The sequence below is a fragment of the Xenopus laevis genome, chromosome 7S, assembly GCF_017654675.1.
Source record: "Xenopus laevis strain J_2021 chromosome 7S, Xenopus_laevis_v10.1, whole genome shotgun sequence".
Taxonomy (NCBI): domain Eukaryota; kingdom Metazoa; phylum Chordata; class Amphibia; order Anura; family Pipidae; genus Xenopus; species Xenopus laevis.
Genome location: NC_054384.1, coordinates 112,930,641 through 112,943,614, shown reverse-complemented (window position 1 = coordinate 112,943,614; position 12,974 = coordinate 112,930,641). Strand labels below are relative to the sequence as shown.

Sequence of the window (12,974 nt, the reverse complement as noted above, 5' to 3'; positions counted from 1 at the left end):
GAAGATACATCAAATGTAGCAAAAGGGTTATACAAGTGTGTCCTAAGGGGAATGTGCCCTATTGGCACAAGTACATATGCCCAGACGAGGAGGGAACTGTGAGACATTCCTACAAAGGTGGTAGGAGGGGTGGGGGTTACGCCAGTGACTATCATTTGCTCCACAATGTCTATGATTTCTATGTGATTTTGTACTTCCTGCTTTTCATTATTCCTTTTGTCTCTAGTTGCTAAGGGATGTGCCAACTGTATGTTTTAATAATGATGATTATGCCATTTTCTTGTAATACTATGTGATACCCACGGCTTGATAAAGGTTCCTGGATGCACCAACATGTTTCTGCAATTGTATGGGCTATGGGAATGTTTTGCTAGATTTACCTGCATTATACTGTGTGTGCTGGGCACTGTATATTATAAGCCACACACAGTGGTGGGGAGTTTATGGGAGTGTGTGTATACATACATCTTTATATGTTTGTCTATGTATCATCTCATATCCACTGAGCCACAACACTAATAATTCCACATGATATTCTAAGAGCAAAAGAAATAAGGCCACTGGAAAGCTCTATAAGGCAAATGTCACATCAGGCAGTTTCCCCGGTAAAGTAACGTGTGCCCCTTCCAAAACTGCCAGCACTGCTGCTATAGGTTTTACCAAAAACAGCCATCATGTCTATTTCCCAGGCAGTGCCCATTAAAGTCAATGGAAGGTGGCACAACGTTAGGTATTTCTCTTCCCACAGAACAACACACCTATGTGACATTGACTTTAACTGAATTGTGCAATACATATATTGTCCTTTCCCACCCAATAAATCTGCATGTGAAATGAGGGCAGTAGGACTAGGAAATCCTAAGGGGGATATGGATATATATATATATATATATATATATATATATATATATATATATATATATATATATATATATATATATATATATATATATATATATATAGATATAGATATAGATATACACATATATATACTGAGCAGCTCCTACATCATCTTAACTGGGGAATCAATGGGAAAAGAACAAGCAAAAAGATTTTTCTAACCACTATCATCTTCAGGCTATGGCTTCTGACTGTAGGTTTGTGGGTAACAGTCACCCTGCTATAGTTCCAGGAGAACCTACAAATAAGCACTCACCCCAAATCTCTCCCTAACTGACCTTCAGGCTGAGCCCCCTTAGCTCATAACAAGGTTACAGATATTTAGAAACATTGGGGTAACAGTCACCCTGCTATAGTTCCAGGGGTACCCATGGCACAAATAAGCACTCACCCCAAATCTCCCCCTAACTGACCTTCAGACTGGGCCGCCTTAGCTCATAACAAGGTTACAGATATATAGAAATATTGGGGTGTCACCCTGCTATAGTTCCAGGGGTACCCAGGGCACAAATAAGCACTCACCCCAAATCTCCCCCTAACTGACCTTCAGACTGGGCCCCCTTAGCTCATAACAAGGTTACAGATATATAGAAACATTGGGGTAACAGTCACCCTGCTATTGTTTCAGGGGTACCCAGGGTACAAATAAGCACTCACCCCAAATCTCCCCCTAACTGACCTTCAGACTGGGCCCCCTTAGCTCATAACAAGGTTACAGATATATAGAAACATGGGGTGTCACCCTGTTATAGTTCCAGGGGTACCCATGGTACAAATAAACACTCACCCCAAATCTCCCCCTAACTGACCTTCAGACTGGGCCCCCTTAGCTCATAACAAGGTTACAGATATATAGAAACATTGGGGTGTCACCCTGCTATAGTTCCAGGGGTACCCAGGGTACAAATAATCACTCACCCCAAATCCCCCCCTAACTGACCTTCAGACTGAGCCCCCTTAGCTCATAACAAGGTTACAGATATATAGAAACATTGGGGTAACAGTCACCCTGCTATAGTTCCAGGGGTACCCAGGGTACAACTAAGCACTCACCCCAAATCTCCCCCTAACTGACCTTCAGACTGGGTCCCTTAGCTCATAACAAGGTTACAGATATATAGAAAAATTGGGGTGTCATCCTGCTATATAGTTCCAGGGGTACCCAGGGCACAAATAAACACTCACCCCAAATCCCCCCCAACTGGCCTTTAGGATGGGCCCCTTAGCACATAAAAAGGTTACAGATATAAAAAGAAGTGTAAGCACACAGGGCAATTATCGGAGAGCTGAGAAGCCTACAACCTGTCACCTGTTACTTATACAATATCAAAATTTTGCAAAATGACAGCATTTTAGGGTAACCTGAAGGACTCTATGACAGAAGTGAAATGTAAGCTCTAAAGCTGAATCTTTTGGTGTAACTATAGAGGGGACAGGGGAGCCTAGGGGAGTAGGGGTCCCAAAATAAAGGGCAAGGAGGGCTCCTGCTTGACCCATGACAAGCTCAGAATGGTGGGTGCACTCCAGGTCATCTGTGATTCCATGGGGGCCTGAAAAATATTTAAGGCAAAGGGACCCCAGCTCCTTTACTTGTGCTCCTGTTTTTGGATATTGCCCTGTGAGCAGCTTCTTGGTGTATTCCACTTGTCTTTTTCCTCTGGGCGGATTCCTCTGGGTGTATTCCACTAGGCAGATTCCTCTGGGTGTATTCCACTAGGCAGATTCCTCTGGGTGTATTCCACTAGGCAGATTCCACTAGGCAGATTCCTCTGGGTGTATTCAACTGGGAGGATTCCTCTGGGAGAACTCCACTGGGCGAATCACACTGGGTGTATTCCACTGGGCGGATTCCTCTGGGCAGATTCCACTGGGGAGTATCACACTGGGCCCTGAGCACACACTGCTGCCTATAATGTAATGTGTGTGACTCCGGGTGCTTCTCTGAGACATTCCTGAATTTACATTAATTTTCTATTTCTAGTGGTTTGTGAGACATTAGCAGAACCCCACAACACTGCCCTGGTTTTGGCAGGTGCCATCTTGTGCCACTTAATGTTCTTTTACCAGTGCTCCCAGATGTGGCGTATGTGCCAGGTTACTGCTTATTATCCTCATGGTGCCCAAAGTGACCCATAGCAGCTGCTTCTGTGTTTGCCCCTCTCTTCTTTGGGTAAAATAAATCCTGGGATATTGGGCTCTGGCACCTGCCAAACAACTTCCCTTTGTGCAACTGTCAGTAACCCTTTCAGCAGCTGGTACTCTAACAGAATGCACTTATTTTACTATTCATATATTTAGAGGATTTTAGGGATTTTCTTTTTCCCAAATCTATTTTCCAACACCTGCCAACCAAACAAGGATAAGCCAGTAAGTTACCCCCGCTGAACTGTATCACTGGGGGCGTCAGGTAAGTAACAGCGGTTGGTTACACTGGACATGCCACACAGGTGAAAATTACTGGTGCACAGACAATATTACTGCCTGTTGCTGGGGTAAATGACACCCTAGCAACGAAATAGCTGTTGAAATTCCAAAATGGAGAGCAGCTGAACAAACAGTTAAAAAAACACACACAAACATAAGACCAATTGCAAATTGGCAATATTGGCAAAGCATCACACTAAGCTTTGTGTAAAGGTGAAGCACCCCTTTAGTAAGAGCAAAGCTTGGGGCTCAGTCCCCAGGTTTTCCTGCTGATAAAGTAAAATTGACTGGTGGGAGGAGCCTGTGTTACTGTTGCTAAAGGGTAAGTTAAACAACACAATGAAATGTGCAAGGACAGACAGGGGTACAATTAAGTCACACACAAGGTGCCCCCAGGGCCCATCAGTTGGATCTCAATGACAGGAATGCAGAAGGGCAAAGTGCCAACGTGGTCCTCACTCCGTCAGGATTTATACACCTGTCCATTGATTTGTGGTTGATTCTTGGGCAGGTATTGATCAGAGAAGCCCAATGGAGGGCCCATACACTGGCCAATGATATCTGTGTCTTATCTGCTTGTGTCTGGGCATGTTAGAGTCCGTCACCAGGCCAGTCGCTACTCTAACGCCGTGCCCACCCACTTATGGCCTTATAGCACAACATTCTGCTGCTTTCAATTCATCACAACTTTTTGTGTTATTTTTGCTCTGACAGTTTCTTTTAAACTTTTGTTAGAGATCAGAAAGCGACGGCTTTGTGTTTGAACACTGAGTTCATTGCCGGTCATTTTGGGTTCAAAGGACCAAGTGGAGAGAAGAATTTACTTGTCTGGGGGCATTACACACACTTCACCCCCACTTTGTAACTAGTATCATGTGTAAGTGAGTCTGACCATCACATCCAGTCTACTCCATCTCATCATAAACACATCCCTTTACTCTTCCCTCAGCTGGGTCAGGAACTTGCTCCTACAATGGTCTTTAATGTAAAGTAAATGTGCCGCTAACAACAACACACGCAGCTGAAATCTTTGTCAATAGTTCACAAAACTGACAGATAGTTCCCTCATATTGCAACAAAAACGTGCGAGCTAGTGGGTGGAGCAGGGTGACATAAAGGTGAGGGTGGGTGGGGTGTAATGTAACGGTATATGGGGCAAGTTAGTGGGTGGAGCAGGGTGACATAAAGGTGAGGGTGGGTGGGGTGTAATGTAACGGTATATAGGGGCAAGTTAGTGGGTGGAGCAGGGTGACATAAAGGTCAGGGTAGGTGGGGTGTAATATAACGGTATATAGGGGCAAGTTAGTGGGTGGAGCAGGGTGACATAAAGGTGAGGGTAGGTGCATCATGAAAGGCTGTTGAGTGAGTAAAGTTCTATGGTAGAAGGGTGGGAGGCTGTCAGTAATGTACCACCAGGGAATGTAGGGGGCAGCAGTGAGTGAAGGGATGACAGTCAATGTTATGCACATTAAGGGGATGAATGGGTGGTGCCAGTGCAGAGGGCAGGTCAGTAAAGAGACAATGGCACCAGAATGAAACCTATGTGTGACCTCCATGTTCCTGTATGAGGGGGCTGGCATATTGGTGCAGCAGGAGTCTGTTGGCAAGAGAAACTCTGACTGACAAGAAGGGACAATAGAAAAGCAGCTGCATCAGTATAAAAGCATCAGCATGGCCTATAGGGAACTTTTATGCACACGAATATCATGGAGAAGTTTTCAGTGTCACTTTAAGGAGGGTGCTGGCACTACTGTGTGTCTTTGTATAAAGGTGGCAGTGTAAGGACTGCAGGGTGCCAATGTGGAGAGTGTGGGTGCCATGGGGTGAGGCAGTTGGTTAACACAACACTTGGCACACAGAGACCCTGGTGAGCTGCTGATGGCCGTGGGACTTATAGTAAATAATAGTGCCAATAGGGTGGTCGTTATTCTACTGGTAACAGTGCAGTGTGAAGGACCCCAACACCCAACTCATGAGAGGGGCATTTTGGGGTACAATTGTGGGGAGCCTGGGTATCACTGAGCACCGCGAGGAAGTCTGGTTACCACAGGCAGGGTGAGAGTTAGTGGGTAGCACAGGGCACAGGGTGGAAGCTTGGTACCAATATGGTGGCGTGTGGGCCATAGTGACATTATGTTTAGGTACAAATGAGATGATGCCCAGATACTGCCCATTGTAGGGTGCCACTGGGTTGCTGGTAATTCCGAGTGCTGCCAGTGGCACATAGTGATGATGATGAGGAGGGGCAGTTGATCAGAGGAGGTGCCAGTAGGTTGGTGGTGGTGCCAGTGTAACATAGTGATGATGATGATGAGGAGGGGGACGAGGGGCAGTTGATCAGAGGAGGTGCCTGTAGGTTGGTGGTGGTGCCTGTGGCAGATAATGATGATGATGAGGGGGAGTTGATCAGAGGAGGTGCCAGTAGGTTGGTGGTGGTGCCAATGTCACATAGGGATAATGATGAGGAGGAGGAGGGGCAGTTGATCAGAGGAGGTGCCAGTAGGTTGGTGGTTGTGGTGCCAGTGTCACATACTGATGATGAGGAGGAGGAGGGGGAGTTGATCAGAGGAGGTGCCTGTAGGTTGGTGGTGGTGCCTGTGGCACATAATGATGATGATGATGAGGAGGAGGAGGGGCAGTTGATCAGAGGAGGTGCCAGTAGGTTGGTGGTGGTGCCAATGTCACATAGTAATGATGATGATGATGAGGAGGAGGGGCAGTTGATTAGAGGAGGTGCCAGTAGGTTGGTGGTTGTGGTGCCTGTGGCACATAATGATGATGATGATGAGGAGGAGTAGGGGCAGTTTATAAGAGGAGGTGCCAGTAGGTTGGTGGTGGTGCCAATGTCACATAGTAATGATGATGATGATGAGGAGGAGGGGCAGTTGATCAGAGGAGGTGCCAGTAGGTTGGTGGTTGTGGTGCCTGTGGCACATAATGATGATGAGGAGGGGCAGTTGATCAGAGGAGGTGCCAGTAGGTTGGTGGTGGTGCCTGTGGCACATAGTGATGATGAGGAGGGGCAGTTGATCAGAGGAGGTGCCAGTAGGTTGGTGGTTGTGGTGCCTGTGGCACATAATGATGATGAGGAGGAGGGACAGTTGATCAGAGGAGGTGCCAGTAGGTTGGTGGTTGTGGTGCCTGTGGCACATAATGATGATGATGATGAGGAGGAGGGGCAGTTGATCAGAGGAGGTGCCAGTAGGTTGGTGGTTGTAGTGCCTGTGGCACATAATGATGATGATGAGGAGGAGGGGCAGTTGATCAGAGGAGGTGCCAGTAGGTTGGTGGTTGTGGTGCCTGTGGCACATACTGATGATGATGATGAGGAGGAGGAGGGGCAGTTGATCAGAGGAGGTGCCAGTAGGTTGGTGGTTGTGGTGCCTGTGGCACATACTGATGATGATGATGATGAGGAGGAGGGGCAGTTGATCAGAGGAGGTGCCTGTAGGTTGGTGGTGGTGCCTGTGGCACATAATGATGATGATGAGGAGGAGGAGGGGCAGTTGATCAGAGGAGGTGCCAGTAGGTTGGTGGTGGTGCCAGTGTAACATAGTGATGATGATGATGATGAGGAGGAGGGGCAGTTGATCAGAGGAGGTGCCAGTAGGTTGGTGGTGGTGCCCGTGGCACATAGTGATGATGATGAGGGGAGGGGCCAGTACAGATGATGATGATGGAGGGCCAGTGAGGAGAAGGATGAAGGCACCGCTGATGATGTCGGTTCCAGGGGGTCGGTGATGGAGGGTCGGGGGCAGTGGAGCTGTTGCCATGGAAACCACTCACCTGTCTCCGGTTGCTCAGGACTCCCCCCGCCCCCCATCCTCCCCGGGGATCACTTCCCAGTCTCTCGGTACGTCCGACTCCTCCTCCTCCCAGCGCCGAATTTGCACCCGAGATCCAACTGCTCAGGCCAGAGATCCGCACGAACATCAGGAACAGTCGCCTCTCCGTGCTCGGCCCGAATCCCACCTCCAGGGAGGAGCCGAGCGTAATGACGCACTTGGGGCGGAACGTTCGGGACGGACACCGAGCTCCTCCTGCTCTCGGCACTAGACACGCCTCCTACGTGCAGTTTAGTACAGTGACGCAATGGAACGGGGGCGAGGCAAGTTGACGTTCCAGCCGTGGGGTCCTGCCTCCTGGGCGGAGCTTTCGGGGATGTTTCCTGCTGTACCGGAACCTCCGAATCCCACGTGATCTTTATTCCTCTCAGTCCCGTTCGAGTGTTTGTAGCGTTGTCTGTGTGAGAGAAAGTGCCACAGCCCCGCCTCCATTCCTCTGTCCTGCACGCGCTCTCTCCCGCCACGTGACTTCCTGGAGCCAATTGGGATGGAGAGAGGGAAACTGGCAGTTGTACTGGGCCCGACTGAGTGGCACGTTCAGTATTTGCCCAGTGTCAGGTCCAGAGGCCCCACCAGCCCACTAAATAGTGACTTTCTGTGGCATTTGCCACAACCCACCGATTGCCAGTCCGGCCCAGTGACCCCTCATTACAGGAGGTTTGGGGGTAATAATAACAGAAAGCTACAGGGGGCGTCACGTGTGGGTCTGACATAGAGTATGTATATTCTGTGGGGTGCATGCAAAACATTTGTTGACCTTCATATACCTTATAGCTCAAAGTAGAAAGATAGCAGGACTACCACCTTTATTATTTCATATGGGCTGGAGTTGCCGCATGAATTTACAAGATGGGGGTGCTACTATCTTTCTACATTCCTCTTCAGTCTCCTGTAGATTCTCCCCATCACCGTTGGACCTTCGCTTCTGTTGGATGCCAGTTAGTTTCCTGCCAGCTATTCTGGTGTAGTCCAGAAGCAACCAAAACTGGTTCATTGGGTGACAACCTATGTATCTAGATTACTCCAGTTTGTTTGTAATTGACACAATAGGCATCAGATCTGATCTCCAGTCTTTGGGTCAACAACAGGCTCATCTTATATATGTATATAGAGATTAGGCTGGAACTGGCAGTTAGCTCAATTGTGGCATCTGGATTGGCTGTGGATTAAGTTTAAAGATATCTTTCAAGATGGGTTTGTAGATGGCATCAGTTTAGTTAACTCCAGTTTTCATCTCCTGGATTCAGATTCCACTAGGAGCTTGCATTTCTGAGGGGAAGGGGGCCGGTGCTTTCCAGCTTGCCCCCCCCAAGTGGTTGCCCTTGGAATTAGGCCTCTGGTCCAGTGTAATAGGAACAAAAGCCCTAGAGCAACTCCTTGGTCTCATGGGCCTGGTGTTACCCTAACAGCTTGGCATATAGTCAGTGGCTGACTTTGTAGGAACATATCCCGTGAGAGGACTCTCTGGCTCACCTACACAGGTACCTGCTAACCCTCTGCCAAATTACAGAATCAATTATAGAGAGGTTGTCAATTATACAGTGTGCCTTGATCAAGACAAAGGTACATGCCTTGGGGCAGAGAAAGGGATAGGAGAGAACATATCAAGAACAAACCAAGGCAGAAGTAGCAGAAAACTTGTAAACAACATTAGCATCACTGTGTTTGCCCAACAAGAACCCAACAAGTAATCGAGTTATATTTATAAAGAGAAGAATTCTGCCATCTGAATCTGAATTCTGCACTTCCCCGGGACGGGGCCCTACACCAATATTCAGATAAACTGTCAGACTTGACTCCAGGTACAGAGGGTTCTTGTGTTTCTTTTATTAGCAACAAAGGACATTCAGTCATGTGCTTAAGTAAGGATGTTCGTTATTTTCCAGTTCAATGTGTGAACATATCATTCAAGCCAGTGTATAACAACAAAGGGGAAGTAATTGAGCAGTTAAACAAGGAGCTACACCATGTCCTTCTGTGGGGAAAAACAATGACCCCCTTCAGTCTTCTTCCAGATGGTCTCAAATTATCCTCAAGCCCTTGCTGGTGCAATGAACAATTCCTAGTGGAATCCAGAAGAGTGAGCTGCCCAGGCCCTGCCGAAGCAAAGCAGCCCCAAACCAAAACCTTTCTATGAATTACACTTGCTATCTGGTTCTCACTCTGTCCTGAGCACATTGTTCCAGGTGTTCATGGGAAACTTTACCCCCCCCCCCGTCATGTTGATTTGTGCAGCCTCTTTCTAATGGTAGCACTATGCACTTTAATACCTATGGGGGGGCAGCTGTCTAAGCTCTGGGGTTCTTAGTGATTTGTATTCTGCTCTCGGACTGAACTTTCGTGGTCGCCCCGGCCTGGGCAAGTTGTGAAGTTGTCTCCGTACCCCTCATAGACAGAGAGAAAGGACATGGAGAAATGTAGAAGATAACCTTGTGATTTACCCCCTGGGTGGGTATTACAATTATTCCCTTGTCACTGTATAAGTGGGGGCTCCTGTCTCCTGTGATACCCAACAAAAGATGTTTTATCCATAACTGAGAGGCTGTAAGAGACTTTTTCTCCGTTTGTAGCTGATCTTCTGCCCAGTAAACTGATTGATGTCCAGTGTTTTGGGATCATTTTAGATCCATTGCCATTAGATCCATTGCCTTTAGATCCATTGCCAGTCTCGCAGGTGCCTGTAACCTTCTTTCCAGAGGCCACATAGTGTACGTCCAATCTCGACACGGAGCTAGCACTCGCTCCAACTACATCTGTCAGCTTGAAGTAGGAGCAGTTCCTCTGAGATCCTGTCGTATGATGTTCTCATGTTTGCACCTGGTCTGCCCCACCCAATTCTCATGTTAGGTGTCAGAACAATGGATACATTAAATGTAGGGGTGTCCCACAAGCCATAGTTCCATGTATTCTACTCAATGAACCAAGAAAGATATATGAAATTGCATTGTTATATATATTTATATATATACAAAGCTTCTGGCCTCTTCTCACCTTACCACCTGCCCGCTTGATCCAATTCCCTCAAAACTTATCCGCAATACCAATCCTTGTCTAATCAAAGCCTTAACTCACCTATTTAATCTTTCGCTCTCAACTGGACTGTTTCCTTCTCAACTAAAACATGCTCTTGTCACCCCCATTCTGAAAAAACCTTGATCCCTCCAATCTTGACAACCTCCGACCTATCTCTCTGCTACCTTTCATCTCTAAACTACTTGAGCGCCTAGTCTACAACCGACTTACCTCATTCCTCTCTGACAATAACCTGCTGGACCCCCTACAATCTGGTTTTAAGCCACAACACTCCACGGAAACTGCCCTGACTCGACTAACTAATGACCTCTTAACCGCTAAAGCCAACAATCATTTCTCACTACTAATACTGCTTGATCTCTCAGCCGCATTTGACACTGTAGATCACCCTCTCCTCCTCCAGTCCCTCCAGTCACTTGGCCTTCGTGACACAGCCCTGTCCTGGTTCTCTTCTTACATCACCAATCGTTCCTTCAGTGTCTCCTACAATGGAGTATCATCTTCTCCCCTACCTCTTTCTGTTGGAGTTCCTCAAGGCTCTGTCCTGGGACCATTACTATTCTCCCTCTATACTTCCTCCCTTGGCAAATTAATAAATCCGTATGGTTTTCACTACCACCTCTATGCTGACGATACTCAGATCTATCTCTCATCTCCTGATCTCAACCCAGAACTCCTAACTCGCGTCTCCTCCTGCCTGTCCGCTATCTCTACCTGGATGTCGCAACGCTACCTTAAATTAAACCTCTCTAAAACTGAAATGGTTCTCTTTCCTCCAACTAACACCAGTAACATCCCGGAAGTATCCGTCATAGTTAACAATTTCACTATCACCCCCTCTCCCCAGGCCCGGTGCCTTGGGGTTATCCTAGATTCTGCCCTGTCATTCACTCCTCATATCCAGTCACTTATTAAATCATGTAACTTCCACCTAAGGAACATATCCAAAATACGATTTATCACCCAAGACACTGCCAAAATTCTTATTCACTCTCTCATCATATCGCGTCTAGACTACTGTAACTCTCTTTTAATTGGCCTCCCCCTCCAGAGACTGTCACCTCTCCAGTCCATAATGAACACTGCTGCTCATACACCTCAGCAACCGCTCCTCCTCTGCCTCGCCATTCTGTCAATACCTGCACTGGCTTCCGTTACCTTTCAGAATCAAATTCAAATTAATGACACTGACTTTCAAAGCACTTCACAACTCTGCTCCACCCTACATCTCTGAACTCATCTCTATATACTCACCCACTCGCTTACTACGCTCCTCTACTGACCTGCTACTCAACTCTTCTCTCATTACCTCCTCACATGCTCGCATTCAAGACTTTGCAAGGGCTGCACCCCTCCTCTGGAACGCTCTTCCACGGTCGGTCCGACTTTCTCCCAACCTTTCTGCTTTCAAAAAATCTCTGAAAACGCACTTCTTTCGAGAAGCCTACCCTCACTCTGCTTAACTACCAAACGCAACACCACATACAATACCACATTTCTCACCCACTTAATTCGATCTTGCCCACTCCCACACCTTGTGTATTACTCCCTTCCCTTTAGAGTGTAAGCTCTTTCTGCATAGGGCCTTCCTCACCTTTGTACCTGTATTGATTGTGATGTTTGTTACTCCATATATTCTATATATGTAATTCATGTGATGTAGTTGTATAATCACATTTACTTTACAGTGCTACGCAATATGTTGGCGCTATATAAATACATGTTAATAATAATAATATATATATATATATATATATATATATATAAAACAAGGAAATGTGTCGAACAAGAACCCCCCCCATACACGCAATACATAAGGTCTTTCGGGCTAGACAATGAAAGTAAAAATCTGGTTGCTATAGGCGACAGCACTTATATTAATAGGAGAGCCTTCTAGTTTCTAAGCACAATTTGAGATCAGCCATTGTGATGAGGGTATGAAGCCTTAATGGACATTGGTACTTACCATTGGACACGTCCCCCGGCTGCCTGAACTTTTGGGCATCACCAGAAACCCCAATGGCTCCACAAAAAAATAAAAATTCCTTAGAAAAAAGAAAGAATTGTTAGTTATGGGGAACCATTTGCTCTTGTTGCTTCTCTAAGACAAACCTGTATAAACAGCAGTCAGTAAGTGGCATGGATAGGGCATAGTTACACACAAATACAACTCCCAGCGTTCTAGCTATAGCGCAACACAGGAATCAGGCTGTGTACTTTCTTCACTTTGTACACGTGTCTCCTGCCATTATTACTGATAACAGATCCCTACTATGGAGAGGAAGGAAAGTGGACCTAATACTGAGCCCTGAGGGACCCCACTAAGAACCTTACTCCAAGTAGAGAATGTCCCATTAACAACCACCCTCTGTACCCGATCCTGTAGCCAGTTTCCTATCCATGTGCAAACGACTTCATTAAGCCCAACAGACCTTAGTTTAGAAAGCAGTCGTTTGTGGGGCACAGTATCAAACACTTTGGCAAAATCCAAATAGATCTACTGCCCCCCCACTGTCCAGAATCTTACTTACCTCATCATAAAAAGCAAAAGCAAATTTGTCTGACATGACCTATCCTTCATAAAAACAGAACACACCGGCACAACATGGGTACTGCTAGCAGGTATAACCTTGCTCGTTTATTGCGGATGCAACGTTTCGGGGCGTGGCCCCTTTAGGAAGCATCTGGGATTCGTGTTTGTCTGGACGGCCAGGGTGTGCGAGTGTAAGTTCTTTCTTTCTACAACTATCCTTCATAAAGCCATGCTGATTG

General features: G+C 46.7%; 1 protein-coding gene across 2 annotated transcripts in view; it reads right to left on the bottom strand.

Annotated features, from left to right (window-relative positions):
* Positions 1-12,974, bottom strand: part of LOC108697839 (leucine-rich repeat-containing protein 4B-like) — an 82,437-nt gene that overhangs the window by 13,327 nt on the left and 56,136 nt on the right. Inside the window, exon 4 of one of the 2 annotated variants that reach the window (XM_041571836.1) lies at positions 12,169-12,247. The gene's annotated coding sequence lies outside the window, so the exon portion shown is untranslated. Of the gene's footprint in view, positions 1-7,110; positions 7,228-12,168; positions 12,248-12,974 lie in introns of those variants that run through there. The other variant, XM_018228277.2, reaches the window with a different exon arrangement.